This window comes from Pinus tabuliformis, chromosome 6 (assembly GCF_031772625.1).
Source record: "Pinus tabuliformis cultivar Carrire ecotype Pingquan chromosome 6, CPIR1, whole genome shotgun sequence".
Lineage (NCBI taxonomy): Eukaryota > Viridiplantae > Streptophyta > Pinopsida > Pinales > Pinaceae > Pinus > Pinus tabuliformis.
Window position 1 is genome coordinate 1,051,831,352 of NC_142292.1, and position 24,422 is coordinate 1,051,855,773.

Consider the following 24,422-nt stretch of genomic DNA (forward strand, 5'->3'; position numbering starts at 1 on the left):
GGCTGTTGCAGTACTCTAACCTGAGGCTATCGACAGACTGGCCACTTGGCCTAGCCCCAAATAGAGTCAAGTCTTCGCCTCTCTTAGGAAAACCAGTCAAGAAATATATGTCCGCCGGCTCGATTTCGAGCTGGTGGCCACCAATGAAGAAGCACTGGTCCTGTATGCTCCATCTGTCAACCAACCACTGTAAGAAATCCACCTGAGCCCTCATGCCAGGAATGGCCCAAAATTTGTACAAGCCACATGCCCTCAAAGCATCAAGTGAAGGCTGATGATTCCATGTGGCAGCATCTACATCCTCGTGCTCTCGTTCACGCCAATCTAGCATGATGTACTCTCTGCATCAAGTATAAAGACAAATTAAATTGCTAGAAATTATTTTGTGTGGTCCATTTTTGAGAATTTTTGGGTTAAAAACCCTTGCGACGGGGACCGCACCCTCCGGGTTAGACACAGTGCATGGGACCGCACTTTGTCTACATGGAAGGTGCGGACCCCGAGCTTTTTCCTAATGGAGAAAAAGTCGGGGTCCGCAGGCCTGCAATGGTAAACCTGCAGGCCCCCGCACGTGGGTTTTGTGCCTAAAAACCCTCCCAAAAATGAAATAAATGACAAAAACAAAAAAATAAATGGTTAAAAATGAAGAGTGGGATGATGTGGATTACCTGGAGAAGACGGTGTTCGATTCTGACGGTTGGATTTTCCACAATCTTCACAGGAAGTTTTCTGAGCAAAAGCACTATTTTCTCACCCAAACTCAAACGGAAAAAATGAATTGACAAAGGCCCTTTTATAAGTTTTTTGAGTAAATAAATTGCAAATTTGTTTATGTTTCACTTTGAAAAGGTATTTTTGCGACATTTTTATCTATTTCAAACAGGTATGAGTAATGTTTGTGTTTTTGTGCAGGATAACGGATTATTCAGGCGAAATCTATAATTTTCGACGAAAAAACATTTAGAGTCATCTTTAAGCTCTTTTCTGACTCCTGAAACATGAAAAGATTGCCGAGTGTTTCTTTTAAACTCGTTAAAACAGAATTAAAAGACGGTCCACTTACAGCTCTTTTCCGACTGTAAAAACATGAAAATATTGCTAGATTTTTCTCGTTTCAAATTCGATATCGGTTATAAATCAATGTGTCGTTGATCGCTTTTTACTTTTTCGGATCAAGGGCACTAATTACAAAAACTACTCCTTGGTCGTAAAAGATCAAGCAGTTCTCTCAAGTATTATTTTATACTTTTTCGGGCTTGGGAGACACAAATTTATGAAAAAGGTCAACCCTGGAGTCTTCTTAAGTTTTTTTAGACTCTCTAAAATTGAAAAACGCCGAGTTTCTCCTATACTGGACTCGTTAAAATTTCACAGTAAAGGACCTGTTCAATTACAAACAGGAACGAACCACTCCTTCTTAGGGTTTGAATTTAAACTAAGTTGGACTCATCCGAAGGATGAGCTTATAGTCAAGAAAATGTTATCCTCCTCAAGCTTGTCAAAAATAAAGAGGTACTTGCCAGAAATGGTGGGAGAAAAGAGAGAAAAATGAGTCCGTTTGTCATACTTTGTAACCACTCTTGAACACGACACTTTTATTCACCTGGGTTGGGAAATCCTTTGCCTAACAGTTGATCAAACCACATTGAAAGTCTTCAGCCGATTTCTGGGTATTAACTTTGGGTCAATTGTCACCAAGCCATCTGTCATGTTGTTATGTGTTCAAGAGGTCACTCCAAATAAGCCATTCATCTGCAAAATATCTGTCATCCATCTTGACCATCCCTGAGTCAGTTCTTGCAACTAATTTCTTCAACTCGATCTATGATTTCGTGTTGTGGGCTCGCCTATGACGGATCGCTTTCTATCTGTTGTTGGGAAAAGTATCTATTAAGAACGCCCCTATCCCACTCTAAGGTGTGATAGCGCCTTAGCAACAAACAAGGAAAACTACTTGAGTATTCTTCTTTATGAAATGTAAATGAGGAGAAAGGATGTAACTAACCTGTGTCTTTCGCTAGTTTTTTGATCCAATTGCTCCTCTCTTCAATGGCTCCCAGCTCTCTGCTCCCTTACCAGCCCAGCTTCACCGAATTCCTGCAAGATCACAAGAGAGAGAAACTACACGAAGATATAGATATACATTCATAAAAAGCTTAGGATCAGATTAAGCTAAACATGCAAATATAACAAAACATCATTGATACACAGCACGTAGGAGAAACTCAAATAGTTTATTGATAGAATAAGAAAGTCTAAGAGGAGATACAACCAAGTGAGTCCCGATCCAGCATCTACCTCCCTACAAAGGAATCCCTTCCTCTCCTCCAACAAAGCATAAATCACCCAATGTACTAATCTCAATCTCAAACCAATAGCAATTCTCTGCAAAGTACAAAATTCCAGCCTCTGGATCTCTAGGATGAGGGATCCATATATAGATGTAAGCAGAGAGGATGAGTCAGCTTATGTTTTGACTTGTGGCTTCTCTCTGTCAGTTCTTTCTTCCACTTGGAGACTGAGAGCCTCTTACTCATCACTTGGTCGAATTCAGTGAGGCAAGTGTCATTGGAGAAGATTCTGGAAGCTTCCATGGTCTTTCCACCTCGTTGAATGACTCTTGCCACTTGTCATTTCCCACTCAACACACCTGGGTAGTGCATTCAAGTGCGTTGCAACGCACCTAGCCAGTGTATTTGGGTGCTTTGCAACGCAGGCAGCTAGTGGAGCTTCTGAATTGATCCTGATTTGACTAGTTCTGAGTGGTTTTTGGTGGAGAACTTCTGGGAGAAGCTGTCATTGGTTGAACTTGTTCCTTTAGGAGCTGTAACATCTTTAGGGACTTTGGATCCCTTGGATTATGGACATTTCATGCTCAAAGCTGTAAGGCACAAAAATGTCTATAACAGTTGCCCCCTAACGTATGAGGCCGTTTATCGGGTGAAATGATTTATTAGGAGGATCCGAAGTTCATTCAATGCTGGGAGGAGACCTGTAATAAGATACAATACAATACATTATTCTTCATACTGTTTTCATGATCTAGCTGAGGCGGGCATTCCCATGCTCAACTTTATAAATTCATTTTTTGTACATAGGACAGACAATCGTCTGATGGTAGACTGATGATCCTGATGAAATCATCATCCTTTTGGTAGGATGATTATCTGTTCTGCAATGCTGTACATGTCAATGTCTTTATTTTTCCTGAATATATATCGCAGCTCGGATGGATGAAACTAGATCCGGGGTCTTCAATCTCGTCCGATCTTCACTCTAAGTACAAGTCGATCCATGTGAGAAATGTTTTGAAGTCGAACATGGAAAGACATCGCTTGATTACCAGTAAATGATGTAAACTGTTAACAAGCGCGAGAGGAATCACCGATAAGGATGATGACCCTCAAGGTACTGCAGTACAATTCACGTGGTGTGAATAAAGGACTTGGCGTCGAACACCACGCAAAATCTTTCGATCGAAGGTCATTGATGTATACCTGTCGCCGGAAGTGAGAAACTTGCCATTGAGGCATGCAAGCTTCAAAGTACTGAAGGGGGTGTTCCTAGATCAACTTCTTGGATAATGAGCTGATGTCGACAAGAAGCGATCCGTCAAAGGAGGGCCTTGATGTATCCCACATCAGTGACACGGAACGGAGCAAATGATTTTGATGGAGGTGAAAACGATCTGATGATATATGGTTCAGGGTGGCGGTCATGAAAGAATGAAGTATAATGTATGGCAGTGGATGGGACACGGTTGACTTCTCTAGATGACTTTTCTTGAACATATCGGCGACACTTATGTGATGGATCGGTAGCATTTACCCCAAAGGTGGATGGTATGGCGAGACCATGGTGATGTGACCGGTGAATGAAACAACCCAACCCAACTCTGGCACGGAGTGGAAGTGTCATGTTCAAGAGCGACTTGCTACCAATAAAGGTTCTTTGAGTTTCTTCCCAATTTTTCCCCAGTCATTGCTGACCAGTACCTCTTTATTTTTGTCAAGCTTGAGGAGGATAACATATGCTTGTTCTATAATTTGCCCTTCGGGCAAACCCATCGCTATGTTTTAACGAGCCTAGCGATAGTGAAACTCATTCTCGTCTAAAGACAAGTTTGTCGCTATTTAATGTTTTTAACGAGTCTAACGACAAAGATAACTCGGTCCTTTTCATTTTTAGAGAGTCTGAAAAGGTACGTAAAGTTAACTCCGAAAGTCCTTTTTCGTCATCTAATCTCTTAAGTCCGAAAAAGTATAAAACAATATAGAAGGGATGAATTTTCAATAGTTTTAACGAGCCGAACAAAACAAGCGCTCGATCTTTTTGTGCAATAATCCCTCAGGTCCAAAAATATGAAAATTTAGAGGAGGGATAGCACTTCCTGTTGCTTTAACGAGCTGGAAGGCCAAAACTCGGCAATCTTTTCATTTTTTACGAGTCAAATGAAAAGAGCTTAAAGAAGACTCGTCTTTTGAGGAACGAGTGATAAAATGGGTAGCAGCTGATTCCAGGTAAGGGTTGGAATTTTCCAAGCACGGCAGTGTCACAAGGATGGCTAGTGAAATCACTCTTCGCAGCTATTCCTCAAAATGGGTAAACAATCATATGGAGGTGAATGATCGGGCAATGGAAAAGTGGAGGTGACGGTGCAAACACGACCAAGGCTTTAATGGCTGATAATGTTACATTCACGGTGGTTATTTACCGGAGGATAGTTCATTTTTTAACGAGCTTAAACGCAGGTTGAAACACTTGCTCGATCTTATGTTTATTTTTTAGCGAGCATGAACTATGTGCTAAAACTGCTCGATTAGATGGTCTAGTCTTGATTTTTACCATAAATAGCTTTGCTTTTCAAAGATAGTACTGTATCTTCAATTGCTACATCAAACTAGTTAGAAATGAACAACATTTGCTTGAAAATGAGATTAAAACGCTAATATTTTACTTTGAACTACGTAAAAAGCAATTAAAAAGTGTTTTTACCTCTCATTTTACCATTTCATTTGAACTTGGCTTGTTGGAGCTTTGGAGGTGCCTCTTCCCCCTTGATTTTCATCAGCTGATTTTGAGAGATTCTGTGGACGATTCTCGGCACCGTCTGGACTAGGTAGGAGCTAAACCTGAGCTCTTTCATTTCATGGTTTCCTTTTTGCATTCTGTGCTTCAGTCCCTGCTGTTCTGAGCCCCTGGGGTTTGATGGGTGCGTTCTGCCATCAACGCACCCTAGGCATGTCGAAACCTGCGCTGAAAGTGAGTCATCATGAAGGTGACTTGACATTCAACACACCCATAACACATGTGTAGGTGCGTTGGGCGCAGAAAAGAAAGTTGTTGCACAGTTTTAAATGGAGTTTTTCCCTGTTTCTCATCAAAATTAGGATTTAATCTCCTCTCTTGTTTGTTTTTGCAGAGATATTGGAGAAAAATGACCCTTACATGGCGAGAACGAGAACATGAAGAAGAGGACATGATTGCCCTACATGATCCCGTGACAGTGAACGCGCTGCGGAACTGTGGTTTGCTGAAGTTCTTCCACATCTCTAGCATGAGACAACAGATCAACCTACTGCAGTATTTGCTCGATGCTTGGGATCCTATCAATCAATTTTTCCAGATTAGGGGCAAATCTATCCCCTTGACCGCAGTAGACATGTACTTCTTGACTGGCTTGTCGAGTCGGGGTGCCCCCATTTCTTTGTCATGTTCGGCCCGAGGGAGTGACTCTGTGAGAGATTATGTCTGCCAGTATTGCAGGGAAGGATCTCAGCCAAGTGAAGACGGCAAGATTATCATCCGAGATGTCGCTGACAGGTCCCTCAGGTCTATCCTGTTTACTTTTGGTAGGATGGCCGAGAGTGCGTCTCTTCATGTAGCCAACAGATCCTATATGCAGTATGCCTTGGAATGCCTCCAACTGAAAATATTCAACTGGTGTGATGCAGTACTTCTTGTGATGAAGAGTCAGTTGACCAAGATAAAGGACGGGAGGCTGAAGAACTTTGGGTTCGGTTCTATTTTGACCGCCTTTGCCTTGGAGAAGATACCACTAATGCAGCCGCAGTACATTGCACTCGGCATACCTCCTCCTACTGAACCACATATGCAGAGATGGGTTGACCATATGTATAGGCATGCTGGTCAGTCTCAGATTTCATTTTCCGATACCTTCTTCAGGTGGTTTGATCGGCAGGAGATGGCTTATGCCGAGTATCCATATGCTGGTATGGACTTCCGGGGTGATCCGGATTTAGTACTACCGGATGGCGAGCAGTGGGGCGCTATTGGTAAAATCTTTGACCATATCACTGTTTACTGTTTTTATTTATAATGTCCTTGTGCTTTATTCTATCAAGACTTTACTCAAACTCTTGTGTACATGCAGATGTTGGTCCTGTTCGTACAGTAGTTCGCCAGAGAGTGCCAGCCGCTGCCCCAGCAGGAGAGGCTGCCGGGAGGGTTATTCTCCATGACCTTGATGTGGCCGAGACTCTCACAGCTATGCAGGAGCAGGTTGAGAGCCTTACTCTCGGTATTCCTGATGTGAGGATCGACGAGCTACCTTTGCAGTTACAGCGGCATACTACTGGTGTGCCTAGACGATGGACTCGTCTCTTACGCATGATCGCACAGGCCGTGACTTTCTATCACGAGCATCATTAGACTAGGGTGCCCCCTAGCATTTTGAGTTTTTGGGTCATGTGACCGATTTTGTCTTGGTTACAGAACATTATATGTAAACCATAAACAGCTATATATATATTTTGATTTTCGGGTTTTATTCTAGTTGAGCTATATGATCCACATGTAAAACATTGATGATGTGTTTCTTTTTACAAATGTTGCAAATGTCTATCTAACACATATTTTTCTAATGAGTCAGTTAATGTGTTTAAGTTTCTGGAAATATGTTGGTATTGAATAAAATCAAATTGTCTTTCCAAAATCTTAACCCTTAGGAACATGCGATAAATAGCTGGGTTTCGGACGGAATATATACCATTGAGTTGTAGTATTACGAGTTGTGAGTCTAGCCTGACGATTAGTCGGCGTATACCATGGGTGATGGCATCAGAGAGAAGGTCTATCAACGCGCTATACTCAGCGATGTTATTCGTTGATTGACCAATACATGCACCTCTGAAACTTACTAACTTGCCGCTTGGATCAAAAATGGCCCAGGCTGCGGAGGACAGGTTCCGCGAACTACGACTCGCTCCGTCGGCATATCCAACACATGTCTCCAAAAGGTTTGACATCTGCAATAAATGTAAAAAGGTGGATTACTCGACCAAAACGAACACTTTAGCGAAAACAAAATACAACAAAAGCATATTGGTTACTATTTAAGCATAGTAACGCTTGAGGTACAACCCATTACGAGGTTGCGTCAGTGGAATTCCGTCATAATCCATTAACTCGTAGGCTCCTTTTGCTAACACTCATTTAACAATATAGGGGCCCATCCATAAAGAATTAAATTTACCTGCTCCCAATTTATCGGATTCTTGGTCGTAAAGCAAGACCAAGTCACCTTTTGAGAAGACACGGGGTTTGACATTTTTGTCGAACTGCGCCTTGACTCGTTTCTTATGGGCTTCGTTAGCCAAAGCGGCATCACGACAGGTTTCATCCAATTGGATTAATTCCAAGAAACGGGCCTCTTCTTCTGAAGTTCCGGGGAGGAGATCGATTGCGAGTTTAAGAGACGAGATTTCGCACTGGACTGGTAGGACTGCTTCCAGGCCATATACCAGTTCGAAAGGTGTGAACCCGGTCGCATTCCTTACCGATGTTCGGTAAGCCTAGAAGGCTGAGTACAAGATTAGGTGCCACCTTCTTTTGTGAACTCCGATCATCCTTTGCAACATACGCTTTAGGACTTTGTTTATCGCTTCAACTTGTCCGTTGGCTTGCGGATAATACCGAGTAGAACTGTTGTGAGACAATCCTAGCTTGGCAGCTAATTCGATCATCATGTGATTGCGAAAATGCGATCCATGATCCGTGACTATAGCCTGTGGTACACCGAATCTGGCAACTACATGATTGAAAAAGAGAAGGGCAGTTGTTTCACCAGTGTTATCTAATGTAGGCATCGCCTCGGCCCATTTGGTAAAATAGTCAACGACGACTATAATATACCCATGCCCCCCGGTCGAGGTGGGGTTACATGTCATGAAATCGATGCCCCATTTGGCGAAAGGCCCAACAGCCACTATTGGCTGTAGAGGTGCGGGTGGTCTTCTGGTTTTGCTATCAAAAATTTGACAAGCATGGCAACTTCTGACTGCGGTTATGCAATCTTTGAACATTGTTGGCCAGAAGTATCCTGCTCGTAAGATTTTTTGTGCTGTAGCATATCCAGATTGATGCCCTCCACAAGCTCCTGAATGACACTCATTCAGGGCTTTCTCGGCCTCCTCATGGGTGAGGCACCTTCTCAGAACTGTATCGATACCACGATGGTAAAGTGTATCACCGACGATCATGTAGTCTTCTGCTTGGTATCGTATACGTTTCTGTTCTGAGTGAGAGGTGTTAGGCCTAGACTTCTGGGTTTGGAGATAAATTATTATATCTCCATACCACTCATTGCTTGTGGATATCAGAAACAAATTCTCGTCCACGATTGATTCTTCGGATGTTTCATCGTTGGACGACGATGGGAGATCGCATAATAATTCTGCAAAAACTAGAGCTTTCTTTGATTTGGATTTTACGAATTCCAGATCAAACTCTTGAAGGATTGCTATCCATTTTGAATATTTTCCCCCCAGCAACTGTCGCGACAATATATAAGTCATGGGGTTGCAATCAGACAGAATGGTAGTTTTCCGAAAGAGGACATAGTGTCGAAATCTTTGTATTGCTTGAACAGCTGCAAGCGCTAGTTTTTCAACATAAGAATATTTACTTTCTGTATCATTTAAGTTTTTACTTAAATAATATATAGGGTGTTCAATTCCATCGACTTCTTGAACTAAAACCATTGCGATGGTTGTATCTACTGCAGCCAGATACAGGTTAAAATCTCTTTGATAATCGGGGGCGTACATTAATGATGCTTTCATTAAGGCATCAAAGGAAGCTTGCGCAACCTGATCCCAGACAAAGGTACCTCCTTTTTCGAAAGACGTGTATAACCTTTAGCAAGTTCGGCGTAATTTGGAATGAACCTCCTCAGAAAGTTTGCTTTCCCTTGAAGTTTCTGAATCTGAAGCAAATTTGAAGGTGGAGGCAAATTTATGATTGCCTGTACCTTGCACGGGTCGAGACAAATTCCATCCTTGGAGACTACAAAGCCAAGTAAACGACTAGAACTGACGCAAAATACACATTTGTGTGGATTGAGTCATATCTTGTAGTGTCGGCAACGTAGAAATATCGCTCTTAAATGCAGCGGATGATCAGTCCGCTTTCGCGAATGAGCCGGAAGGTCGTCGAGGTATGGTTGAACGATGTTATTGATGTCATGGAAGGCATAATTCATTGCCCTCTGAAACGTCGCCCCTGCGTTCTTTAAACCAAAGGGTAATTTTCGATATGCGAATGTGCCCCACGGACAAATGAATGCAGTCTTTGACTGGTCCTGTGGGCGGATATTTATTTGATTATACCCGGAAAATCCATCCATGAATGAAAAGATTTCGCATCCGGCGCATTCATCAATTATCTGGTCGATGAAGGGTGTAGGGTAGTTGTCTTTTGGACAAGCTTGATTTACATCCCTATAGTCGACACACACTCTTATTGTCCCTTGTTTCTTCATAACAGGGAGAATATTTGATACCCAATCGGTTAGAGGAACCGGGTAGATGAAACCAGCATGGAGAAGTTTTTCAACTTCTGCCTTAATGGCAGCGGCTTTCTTGGGGTGCACCTGCCTGAGCCGTTGTCTTACCGGTTTGACATCTGGATACATCTTAATTTCGTGTTCAACGATACTCGATTTGATGCCTGGCATTTCACTATATGACCAAGAAAAGACATCTCTGAATTCGCGAAAAAGAGCATTATATATTTCCAGTTCTGAAGGACAACAACATTTGCCAATATAAATATTCTCTACAACATCTGTTTTAGTCAAGATATTTATGGCTATAGTCTCTTCAATGTTGGATAAGTTCCGCTCGGAATCCACCGTATTTACAGTATTTGAAAGGAATTCAAAAACTGAAGGATGATAAAGGTCTTCTTGAGTATCTTCTTCATAATCCGGAAGAAGGGAACGATGGTGGCAATCATTCCATGGTGCCCCTTCAATCAACATTGATTGTACAATTCCTTCGTCGGTTCCATGCACTCGTGACCAAGGATCTAAAGGGGTACCATATTCTCTAGACCTATCTACCCAAATGCTTGATGAGCATTGATTTGGGTTTGCCTCCCATGCTAGAAACATTGATTGCTATAATACTTCTATTGGGCTTGGGGGCAAAACCATCGCATGATCCATGTTGATATCGTTTTCTGAAATCTTTGTGGAAGATATCATATTGCAGGTTCTTATCGACGCTACTTCCGCCAGATTGATTGGAGGTGGAAGAGCGAAAGTTCCCATTAGTATAAGATCTTTTAGTAGGCCTACTCCGATATTCTGAAGCGAATGGGGGCTTCCATGGATCATGGGAATGCTTCCTATAACTTGAGAACCATTAGGGAGGAAGTTTTGTTGATCGACGATTGTAATCCCTCCTTGGAAGGGGAATGCAATCTTTCTAAAATAGGTCGACACAACAGCTGCCATGGCATATATCCATGGTCTTCCTAGTAGGATGTTGTAATCAAGATTTCCATCGATGACTTCAACATCTATTTCTACTGTTTTTCCCCCTAGTTCAACCTTCAAGTTATTTAGGATACCATATGGGGTATATGACCTTCCGTCGAATTCTTTTAACATCGTCGAAGATCGCGACAAGGTTGGAGATCCTAAAGTTTTCCAGCAACTCATCGACATAATACATGTAGATGCCCCCTCATCAATAATTGTTTGATGAACAGTTTTGTTGAGGGCTTTCACTTGAATAAGGAAAGCTAGTTGGGCTGGTAACTGAGGATCATATCCTTTGTGGTCAAAGGATACAAGATTGGAATCCTTAGGATCAATCCCACCAATGGCTAATAACAGAGCCTGCCTTTGGGATGGGCAATTTTGTAGCACCTCAAGAGTCGACATAACGGATGGCGATTGGGCCAAATTTGTTGTTGGGAAAATTAATTTTTCAGAACGCCCCTATCCCACTCTAAGGTGTGATAGTGCCTTAGCAACAAACAAGGAAAACTACTTGAGTATTCTTCTTTATGAAATGTAAATGAGGAGAAAGGATGTAACTAACCTGTGTCTTTCGCTAGTTTGTTGATCCAATTGCTCCTCTCTTCAATGGCTCCCAGCTCCCTGCTCCCTTATCGGCCCAGCTTCACTGAATTCCTGCAAGATCACAAGAGAGACAAACTACATGAAGATATAGATATACATTCATAAAAAGCTCAGGATCAGATTAAGCTAAACATGCAAATATAACAAAACATCATTGATACACAACATGTAGGAGAAACTCAAATAGTTTATTGATAGAATAAGAAAGTCTAAGAGGAGATACAACCAAGTGAGTCCCGATCCAGCATCTACCTCCTAGCAAAGGAATCCCTTCCTCTCCTCCAACAAAGCATAAATCACCCAATGTACTAATCTCAATCTCAAACCAATAGAAATTCTCTGCAAAGTACAAAATTCCAGCCTCTGGATCTCTGGGATGAGGGATCCATATATAGATGTAAGCAGAGAGGATGAGTCAGCTTATGTTTTGACTTGTGGCTTCTCTCTGTCAGTTCTTGCTTCCACTTGGAGACTGAGAACCTCTTACTCATCACTTGGTCGAATTCAGTGAGGCAAGTGTCATTGGAGAAGATTCTGGAAGCTTCCATGGTCTTTCCACCTCGTTGAATGACTCTGCCACTTGTCATTTCCCGCTCAACGCACCTAGGTAGTGCATTCAAGTGCGTTGCAATGCACCTAGCCAGTGTATTTGGGTGCTTTGCAACGCAGGCAGCTAGTGGAGCTTCTGAATTGATCCTGATTTGACACACTTGCTAACAGTTTACATCATTGATTGGTAATCAAGTGGTTTCTACCATGTTCGACATCAACACATTCATTCGCATGGACAGAATCGTATTGTTTCGGGAAGTAGAAATGAAGACCCTGGATCTAGTTTCCATAATCCAGGCTGCGAGGAATTTTGTATTCATTATATAATGGACTACTCATAAACAGATGGTTGCATCCATATTGTGTCCACATGAGTCTTTACTTGTGATGTTTTACAAGATCATTCCTATATCAGAGTAGTAATTAGTTTTTCTAGTCAGTTTTGATCTGAGTATGGGAATGCCTACCTCAACGATGATATGATCTCATATATATATCTTGCATTGAATGTTTTTATAGGTTCCAACTGGGCTCTCCACAAGATGATCCTCGAAATGATAAAGTACTTCACTCTTCCTAAATGATAAGAAATCCTCATCTACTACGACTTCGCACTTTAGGGGGAAATCTGTTACACAAAAATATCGTCACCATGATTATTTGCAGTCAGTATGGGTCTATCATCACTTGTACTGTCCTCCTAAGCAAGTCTCAGACCTCAGCTCTTCAAATCAAGCTTTGAAAATGAGAGAAAGACATTAAAAATCAATGTAACTCTGGTTCCGCACTTTCTCTCACTGTCACCTGCGGTCCTGCACCTTCTGTGTACAAAAACTGCGGATCTGCCCGCTCTGTCCCTAATGGTGTAGGCGCGGACCCTTGTGAAAGTCAAAAGGCACAAGTTTTATCTTAAAAAACTCACTTTGGGTTAATTCTAGAGGTTTCTAGAAGGAATTTTGACGTGGATTGTTCGCTCTGAGGTGGTTCATGCATCCCAAAAGAGAAGGAGCTAATCCCTTGATGAGAGGAGTTATCCCTTTGAAGGAGGGCTTTATCCCTTTGAAGGAGGATCTAGTAACCTCCCTCCATTGCACTATAAATACAGACATTGGGTTGGTTGCTGAGGAGGTTGGAAGCTGAACATTTTTGAGGGTAAATGCTGGTGAAATCAAGACTTCCTAGTTGAGCTTAAGAGGAGAGATCACATACCTTTTTGGCTTCATTGGGGAGTGAGCGAAAATTGTCAAAGTAGAGGAGACTTCTTGCTGGACCCTGGGAGGAGCTTGTACAGCGTCAAGGCAAAGGTTGTAAAGTTCTTCTTCTTTTGAATTAATACAATCAAACTCATTTTTCTCAACAAGTATCTCATGTTATTTGTTTCATGGACTCCTTGACTTTCATGTTAAATATGTTTTATGCAATTGGCTTTTCAGGTGCTATTTAATTTGTTTTCCTTGTTTGTGTTTGCAGATTCGCGACAAAGGAGCTCATTTGGATCGAAGGAGCGAGGGCATCCACAAGCTTGTGTTGGACCTAAGGTAGGCCCTAAAAACACTTGTTTGCCATTGTTAATTAAAGCATATTTAGAGAAAGATAGTGTCTGGTTGGTTTGCTTGTCATTAGGTCTTCTTTAGATTTTAGGAAGGTCTATCTTCTCCGCAAGATTGACTCATTCCGTGTGACACCCAGAACTCCTTTTGTTTGAGGGAGGGGCCTTATAAATTTAACTAAGTGAATGAAGAGCCAAGGTCCTCTTAAAAAGCCTCAACACCCTGACCAAAATTGATACTCTATAAATTTATGACTTGAATATTTCTAACATTCCAACCAACAACAACCCCCCTTGATATTCCATTAGCATCCAATGTTAGGAATGTCTAACCCTTCAGGAGAAACTCTAAATAGTTGGCTATGGAATCACCATTACCCAAGGTTTCATGAAGGAAAATAACATTCGGATAATTATCTTCATCTAGTATACCAAGAGCATGATTTTTATGGAGACATGCTAGACCCCTACTGTTAAAGGAGAAGAGTTTCATTGGGAAACCCCTCCAGGGGTAGAAAGCACTCTAAAGGCCTCATGAATAGGAAGTTGTTTCCTTGCGGCTAGGTTTGCGGGAGATTTTTCTTTTGATTTAGTCAAATGATATTTCCTACCTTTTCACTTTTGATTAGTAATATAAAAGGAAAAATTCCATGACCCCATGTAATTCTATCCTTATGGGGCAGGATCAACCTTGAAAAAATATTATACACCACATATTTGGCTGCTAAGACCTAACATTGATCTAAAGAGGGAGAGGAAATTAGGGAGGAGTGATCATTTGTGATAGATGGGTAAGGGAACAGGGCCTAAGTAGCACTACAAGAAAAAGGGACATTGGTGAGGGGCGAAAAAAGGACATTGGTGAGGGGCGAAAAATGTCACCATAAACTCATTGGTGATGGTCAAAAGAGAATTTGTCACCAAAAACTGAACGTCACCAAAGATGGCATCACCAAAAGTATAGCTGTTGTAGTGACATACAAAGTGCATCACCAATAATGATTTATAATGACGGATAGTTACCATCACTATTTCACATGAGAAACAGTGATGGACCATAGCCTCCATCACCAAAAACTAAACATCACCAAAGTAGCATCACTAAAAGTATAGGTGTTGTAGTGACATTCAAAGTTCATCACCAATAATGATTTATAATGATGGAAAGTGACCATCACTATTGCATATGAGCAATGGTGATGGACCATAGCCTCGGTCACCAAAAATTGAACGTCACCAAAGGTGGCATTGCCAAAAGTATAAGCGTTATGGTGACATTCAAGGTCCATCACAAATATTGATTATAATGACAGATAGTGACCGTCACCATTTCATATGAACAATAATGATTTATTGTGATGGATCTTTAATGGACGTCATTATTGGTGCATATATATGGTGACGTTCATTGACCGTCACCAAAATCCACATTGCTAGATAGGTGTTGTGGTGACATTCAAGGTCCATCATGAATAATGACTATAATGACGGACAACGACCGTCACCATTTCATATCAACAACAACGATTTATGGTTACAAACCTTTGATGGTTGTCACTATTGATGCGTATATATGGTGGCGTTCGTTGACCGTCACCATTTCATATTTTTGGTGAGGGTCGAAAAATGTCACCAAAGCTCATTGGTGATGGTCAAAAGAGCCTTTTTCACCAAAAATTGATCATCACCATTCCATATGGATGTCAGGGCATGACGGAATTGAACCACCAACCTCCTGCTTGTAAAGCTGGTGCTCTTCCATTGAGCTAACACCCTTTAAGGAATTATATTTTTAAAAATTAGACCTTGAAACTTCATAAATTGTAAATTCTACAACTTTCAATAAATTAAAGTCTCAAAAATATTTTACTAAAGAAGAAAAGCAACATCGAATCCGTAGGTCCCTACCTAATGGTTATTGAAGTTATGAAAATTGGGTGGAGGGAAAAATAGTTATGTATAAGAGAATCAATATGTTCAGTTGAATACTCAATTAGAAGTGAAAATCTAAAGACATTTATAATGTATAAATGACCTATAACTATCAAATGCACCAAATATTGCAAAGGAAATGTCATAAGTGGATAGCATATGGAAGAAGAGGAGGCAGGAACTTGGAACCCTTGTACATCTTGGCATGCCTTAGCAGTTCGAACATCTTATCTTGTTTGACATGTCTTCATACTATCTGGAACATCTTAGCATGCCATAGCATTCCCTAACACACCTTGGCAGTCATGACATCGCAACTAGCATTGAATTTTTCCATGACTTGGGAACCTTACATTCACTAGAACACCTTGGCACTCCCTAGTTGTCACGCCCTCTGTTATCCTCCATAATGTCCTAGGCTGATGAGGAGATCAACGGAGATAACCACAGACCAAGATTTTAGTTTGGTAGCTATCCCTACCAAACCAGAGAGGGATCTCTCTATGAAATCACAACTAAGAGATGACTGGAATGTAAAGGATTTTAGGCTAGATAGCTAGGCTCAGGTGGGTTTTTGGAAAATTTAGGGACCTCGAACTCTATCCACCGATGTATTGTCTAGCAGAGACTTTGTCAAGGAGGCAAGGACTTGGAACTCAGTCTAGGATAAAGCACCTAACATGCATGACATAAGCTCCCTAGAATAGAGTACCTCCTACCTAGAAGAGTGTCCCCTGCTCAAAATATAGAACCCTTCTATACTATGCACTTTTCTTAAAGATAAATCTGTGCATAAAATAGTACTAAGAAAAACACCTAAATTAAGAAAAGTGAGCATCTAAGTCAAACTATAAAAGTATAATAAATATGGCTCTATATAAGTTTGGGAAACATTAGATAAGCATGCTTTCATACATGTACCCCAACGCTATATGCATGTGCTGAAGGTGTAGATTGAAAGGATCTGCTAAGATGAAGTAATATTGAAGGAGAAAAAACTTCAAAACAATAGATAAAGACTATTGTGAATTCAACCCATTTGCATACAGACCAAGGCTGCTACTGGGTACACTTCTCTATTGAATGGAAACTACAATGTATTGTAGTGTTGCTAAAGAAAAAACACCTTTGTTGCAACATGGATTGAACTCTAATAGATATTGTCAATGTGGCCTCAGTTGTTGATGATCTCATCAATATAGGTAACAACTTCGATAATTGAAAAACGAAAAGGTGAGATACATAGATCATTTGAAATGACAGATTTGGGCATACTTTATTATTGTTTAGGAGTGCTAGTATAGAAAATGCAAGGTAGCCTGTTGTGTCTTTATGTCACAGGCTAAGGATTCAAAGAAATACATAAAATATTAAATAGCATGGTATAAGTTGATTGCAAGTTCTTTTGAAACGGGAATGGAATTCTCCTTGTGCGGGTTTTAATCTAGTGGGTATAACTTTAAATAAGAAACTAATCGTTATGGCATTGAAATTGTCTCACAATTCATGAAAAGTCCCAAATTTTTTCACTAGAAAGAAGCAGAGCAAGTCGTCAGGTTTATGGAAGGGAACACCATATTCGCAGGAATATAACTTGAAATTAGTTGGGCATATTATTTCTCGTCTTGTTGTACGTGTGTGCTTTGAAAAGATAACCACATCCAAAGACTCAATAACAACTCTAGTAAATTTTATAGATGTTAAGCACTTTTGAGAAAACCCATCGCTTAATGACAATTGAGCAAGGAATATGTCGAAGGATTCAATCTTGAACTCAGTCATAAAAAAGAAGTTGGGGTATCCAACATCTTACCAAGACACTAACTCCAACCATAATGTGAAAGGCAGGTTAACTACGAAACCTCTTTCTCACTTTGTAGTATTGTTCCCTCTTGATTTCCAACAGGTATCTGGTTACTTAGATCCACAAAACTCGTGCCAGGTAAACTCTGCATGATTCAATTATGACGTGCAAGCTTGACACATGCTCTAGTTTCCCTCTAAAAGAGGGTAAGTCAAAATATTATGACAATCTTAACTGTAATTTGATCATACACTATTGAGGTATTGCATGGAATAAACAATATACTATCAATGCACTAATGAAGAACTCAAAATAAACAAATTTCTTATTGCTACAATAGTACCTCTTGGGATTCTCAGATAAAGTACCTAACCTGCATGGAAAAAGCTTCCTAGAATAGAGTACCTCCTACCTAGAAGTGTGTCCCCTGCTCAAAATATAGAACCCTTCTCTACTGTGCACTTTTCTTAAAGATAAATCTATGCATAAAACAGAACTAAGAAAAACACCTAAATTAAGAAAAGTGAGCATCTAAGTCAAACTATAAAAGCATACTAAATATGGTTGTATCTAAGTTTGGGAAACACTAAACAAACATGCTTTCATACAACAACCACAAGATACCTAAAATCGATGCACTTCTTTCATCGTTGCTACAACCTCATAAGAAAACTATAATCTACAACATGTATCCCAAGGATGCATGCATCTACTAAAGGTGCAGACTGAAAGGATCTACTGAGATGAAGTATTGTTGAAGGAGAAACACCTTCAAAACAATAGATAGAGTCTAATGTGCATTAAACACATCTGCACACAGGCCAAGGTTGCTACTGGGTACACTTCTCCCCTGAATGGAAACTACATTGTATTACCACTCTACTAAAGGAGAAACAACTTCAGAGAAACAAAGATAAAACTATAACAGAAATTGTCACTGTGGTATCGGCTGTAGAAGATCTCATCAATATAGGTAACAAATTTGATCATTCAAAAACCAAAAGGTGAGCTACACAGATAATTTGAAATGATAGATCTGGGCATACTTTATTATTTTTTAGGAGTGTTAGTATAGAAAATACAAGGTAGCTTGTTGCATCTTTATGTCACAGACCAAGGATGTGAATAAATACAAAAAAGATTAAATAGCATGGTACAAGTCGATTGTAGGTTCTTTCGAAACAAGAAAGAAGTTCTCCTTGTGCAGATTATAATATATTGGGTATAGATTTAGATAATAAATTTATAGTTATGGGGTTGGAATTGTCTCACGATTCATGGCAAGTCCCAAAGTTGTTCACTAGAAATAATTAGAGCAAGTTGTCAGGTTTATGAATGGGAACACCCTATTCATAGGTAGATAAATTCAAATTAGTCGGGCATATTATTTCTCCTCTTCTTGTACATGTGTGCTTTGAAAAGCTAACAACCTCCAAAGACTCAAGAACAACTCTAGTAAAGTTTATAGGTGTGAAGTACTTGTGAGAAAACCCATCACTTAATGACAATGAGTGAGGAATATGTCGAAGGATTCAATCTTTCACTTAGTCATAAAAAGGAAGTTGGTGTATCCAACATCTTGCCAACAAACCAACTCCAACCATAATGTGAAATCCAAGTTAACTATGAAACCTCTTTCCCACTTTGTAGTATTGTTGCCTCTTGAATTCCAATAAGTATCTTGTTGCTTAGATCCACAAAACTTGTCCTAGGTAAACTTTGCATGATACAATTGTGATGTGCAAGCTTGAGACACACTCTAGTTTCCCTCTAAAAGAGGGTAAGTCAAAATATTATGACATTATTAACTGTAATTTGATCATACACTGTTGAGGTATTGTATGGAATAAACAATATACTATCAATGCACTAATGAAGAACTCAAAATAAATGAATTTCTTGTTGCTACAATAGCGCCACTCTTGGGATTCTCCAAGGAGCCACTAATTTATACACATTTGGAATCTTTAATTGGTCTGCAGAAATATTAAGCAATGGTAATGATCACTCTTTTACCTCCCATGGAAGGTCTATACAGAGTCAGCAATACATTGATTTAAAAGTGAGGTATATGCCTAACAAATAGGAGTCCAACTCTTCAACTCTAATTTAGTGGCAAGGAAATATTCAACTGTAAATGCTTGATCTTCTACAGTGTAAATTTCTAGATAAATGGCTAGCGTAAATCTGTCCATTGTCCACATATCCCAAAAAACCATGTATGTCTGGACTCTGGTTGTGTGCAAGAGAGGGGTGATCACACAAATAATCCATTATCAAAAGAAAAAGTTAAAGCACAACGTTCTATGGATAATTTTTTTTAAATTTTATTACATACCTTAGAAGGTTTGAAAGGACATAACTGAAGCTTCCCTCTCCTTACAAACTTAATTAAATATTCCCCTTTTCTAATGCAGATGTGGCCTGCAGAATCACAATCAGAAAATAGAATATGAAAATTAAGTTTAATGAATTAAAGTAGCTTTGTTATACCTCAAGAAAATGGACTATGAGAAATTGGATTCATTCTCTACAAAAGATGATATCGTAATATCTAATTACATTTTTTACTGAAAAAAGGTAAATTGGATTCATGTGCTGCAATAGACGATATAATGAGATCTAATGACATTTTCAACTCAAACAAAGGTAAGTTGAGTAAGATCAAGCTCCAAAATGATGGCATCCAACTTCTAAGTGGCAGTTACTGTATATATCTAGCTAGAGGCTATAAAATAAAGATATTTGTTATATGTGAAGATAAAAAGATGAAAGGAATGTGAAATTTTGAACATCAATTATAAGTTCCTTTCAAGGACTAAATCAAACAATAAAATTGTTATCAAGATAATCAACGCACCCATGCTAGTACGCTTCTAGTTGTTTCATGATAAAACTCAAACTCAATAAACTTCAAACAACATAAATTAACCAACATTATGTCTGAGGTTGGTTACCTAAGGATTATATCATACTAAATTACCTTTTGCATCTAACATTGAAAATTACTGTAAAAGAAATGAAGACAAATCAGTGATTATGATGGATGCATGTGATGAAATAAAATAATAAAAGGCCTTTCTTCTTACTACTAATGAGGCTTCTAGGGGATTCTTGGATGAAGTTGATCCTAATATGCTTTCTGAAATCATAGAGACACTTTCTAGCTACTCTAATTTGACGAACAACAACCCTAATTCTTATGAAAATGAATATGGAAAGAAATAAGCATTAATGAACCTAGTCTTGAAGAAGGTCTCTCAAAGTCTAATATGGATAGTATTTTAAATTTCTACAGCTAGCAGAGGGTTTTCCTAGTTGGGTTCCATAGAAAATTTTGTTTTTTTTGCTATAGTGTGACTATGTTTTATTTCTGTTCTATTCCACTACAAATTGGTAGAGATATTTTTTGTCTTTGTGCAACAATTAGTTTCAGATTTATTCATTTAAGCAGTAGCAGAATTTCAAGGAAATTCTACACAAGGGATAATTAGTCTATATTTTCACTTATATCTTTTGCAAGTAAAATTCACAACTAAATTTTCATCCAAAGTGTTTAGGTTACTAGAAAGTGGTATCACAACATATCTCAACATTGCAAGGCATAAATCATACAATTCAATAAGGTTGAGACTTGAGATACAAAAATCTTCCCATGTTATGCAAGTAAGAAAACTACTGATTTTTAGTTCTAAATCTATCCAACCAGAACAAAATTATGCCATTTTCAACACCCTCTAGTCAAAGTTATTCTTGGCCTCATTCAACTCAATTAAGAATATGTCAATCTTGTTGAGATTTCTTGTTCAGTTCATGCTTCTAAGTTACATATTTATGCAACCTAATATATCATCTATGTCAAGTCATTATTCATTCAAAATTATTTAGTCCGTCCAGTGCATCTACCTAATTTTCTGATCAGTTTCTAGGAAGACTCTATCAAACATTTGCAGCAGAAAATAGAAGACTGTTTGAGTACCTAGTGTTATAAAACTCTAATCTAGAAAAAGTATTTTGGGTTGTTTCCCTAAAAATATTTACAAAATTTTCAATCCCAAAGCTATTTTAGTGAGAATTTTAGTCAGGGAGAAATTTAGTATTATATTTGGAAAAATTGAATGAAACTAAAAGAAATTATTCCTATTTTCTCAAAAGATTCCAGCACCAAATATGAGTGAATTCATAGAACTTAAGATTTGGAAATAATTAAATTTCACTTCACTTTTCCAAGACCATATATGAGTGAATTCACAAAACCTGAGATTTGGATTCTGGAAACACTTAAATTTCACCTCATTTATTAGGATTGGAAGTTCCCTGAGATGAAAACATGTAGCATTAAGGATCTACTTTGCTTGTTTAAGGACAATGTTCAGTTTATAAATAGTGATACAAGAATCCTTGTATACATGCCTGACATAGTTCTTTGGTCACAACTAATGAAACTGAACTCCATCAATACATAACAGACAAGGTAGAATGTAAGAGAGCATCTACTTTTCAACATATACTCTGACAAAAATAAACATCTATACACTCATATAAAGTTGTCACCACACCAAAAAAGGAATTAAAAACCAAAATAAAAATAGGAACATGATTGGATTGTTATGGCTACTCTATCAAAATGTTAAATAGGATCAATATGTTAATATGGAAAATAGTGTATTTGATTATGATTTATGAGCCTAAGGGGTTAGCCTAACCGAATGTCATTAATGTTACTAGGTATTTGGCTAGTTCTGTGCTAGAAGGTGCCCTGTTTGAAATCCCTTGGGTGAGGTGCACTAGTCAATGCCAATGGGTTTACTAGGGATAGCATCCATGAACATGGGGAAACATCCATTGGGATTCCCTAGATATTTTTTCTTGGAAAGAATAAAAATAGGATTTCCTAAAGAGAAATTTTGAGATGCATATAATGTACACCCTGTAAAATCAACTCTATAGAGACAAAGCATGAAAGAAGGAAAAATACATATGTTTTTACCTATGTTCCCTTGTGAGTGTGCGCTTCATGTGAGATTTTACTATGGAGATCACCTTCTCCTTTGCACCTTCAACTTTGCGGACTCCATTTTCACCAAGTTTACTAAATGAAGTGCCATTGTTTAGCTGATGATGTAAACTGTTACTTCTTTCAGATAATATTATACCCAATATCTCATTAGAAACACTAGGTGGTGGAAACCTATTATTTCCAACATCCCTACATGAGATCTCCTCTGTTATCCTTTTTGGATTTTCCAAATAGTTAGTAGTTGTAGGAATATTTTTGAGCCCCGCCGGGTTAAACTAGACTCAAATACGAGTAAAAAAGAAGCAAGCTGACAATGTCCTCATTGGTATAGACTAGTTGGAAGCACATCGAGTTCAACTTGATTGCCACAATAAGAATTTTGGGAGATAGAGAGCGGTATGAGGGAAGAAGCGGAGTATTTATATCAAATCTTTTTGAAAGGAATTTTCAATTCCTTTCTTTCTCCTCTTTTTTTTTTTCTAATAAAACCCTAAGGATCTGGATGGACTAGTCCTTATCATTCTAAGGTCATGGGTGGGCCTCTGGATAAATTCAATATGGGATACTTCTTTCTATATCATCACCCAATAGGTTCAATCTTTTCAATCAAAGAGAAAGATGTAGATCGGGTTCGAGAAGAAGCGCATTGAAGGTCTTTCAAGAAGAAAAGGATTTTTCAAAAGGGAGGAGACTTCTCAATAATTCCATATCTATGTTGTAGAATCATAACATAAAGAAATACTCAATTTGGCATGGTGTTCCTGGGTTTGTCGCCATCTCAGGAATGAAATTGACCATACTCGTATGCGGCTCACTCCTGGTGAATTGTATATAACAAGCTATAGTACCTCACTCTTGGTGTGAAGATATCACTGCTGCAATAGCCCCCCCTGTCCCATGCACATTGTCGTATGCACTTATCTCCTTGGCTAATGACCGAAATGATACGAGTCAATACGTTATGAGTTAGCATGTCAAAGCACAAGACAGGAAGTCTTGAATGATTATTAATTATTCGCAGTAGGTCTAGGGTTCGAGGAAACCCCCGTAAGTATAAGCACCAAAAGGTTGGTTCTAGGGAGATATTTCGAGACATGAAGTATACAAATCGAGGGAACCACCCCAATGGACCCACCTAGCGAAGGCTTACTAAACCTAACGATAAGGAGCGGCCAAGAAAATCCTTAGGGATGAGGAGAAAGATATCTTCCTTGCCCCCCGGAGGGACAAGCTGAGGTAATAAATGAAATAGGAACCAAATAAAATCGTATATTGAAACAACTTCTGGCATCACAGGAAGGATCGGAACCACATTCGTGGGTCAGACTTTACCACGATAAATAGACGTAAGGTGCACTCGTCCATTGGCAACACTGCATGAATCTTTGTACTTAGAGTTCATTGCAGGGAGGTCATGCCTGGTAGCCCTCTAGGCCCACTACAGCCAGTGGTAACCTGTTTCTCCAGTAAGCTGCCTTGCTCCCTAACCAAATGATGGACAGCCTCTAATGTAGCAGTGAGGTTGAAAGTCATGTTTGCCCCTTAGGTCCACTCGTCCGTAACAACTGGTGGTACTATCTTGACTATAGCTAGTTCTTGATCGTACATGAGCAGTTAAGATGCTTCCGCTCACAACACTTGACCTTGCATTGCCCATCAATTCTTATAAATCATTTTTTTATGACCAGAAGATGATCCCTGCCAATGTCTTCCATCTTTATGAGAATTAGTTGGACCTATATTATCTTCTCTTGATGTTAGAGTACGTTCCATCATTGCCCATGCCTGATCAACATCAGATTTAACTGTATAATTTTCCATCTCTAAAACAGGGGCTAAATTACTTCTTCGAGCTGATTCACAAAAGAGAAGCGACCTGCTATTGGGTGTGGGTTGTACAATTTCATCAGTCCCATCTCTAGCCCCAAATCTGTCAAGGGAAGAGCTAGGTGAAAACTGCTAAAAGCCTTTTCTTGGTACAGACCAATTGTCATGTAAAGCTTATACACGCTCCTAAAGTATGTGCTAACCTGAGAGAGTTTTTATCTATATAATGGATACTTCGGATGTAGTTCTAGATACTTTAGTTTGCCTAAGTGAAGCCCTTGCTACATTTGGTAATCTAGGAGATGGATTTGGAGTGCTTCGTCGCAAAATCCTTCTGTGAATTGTT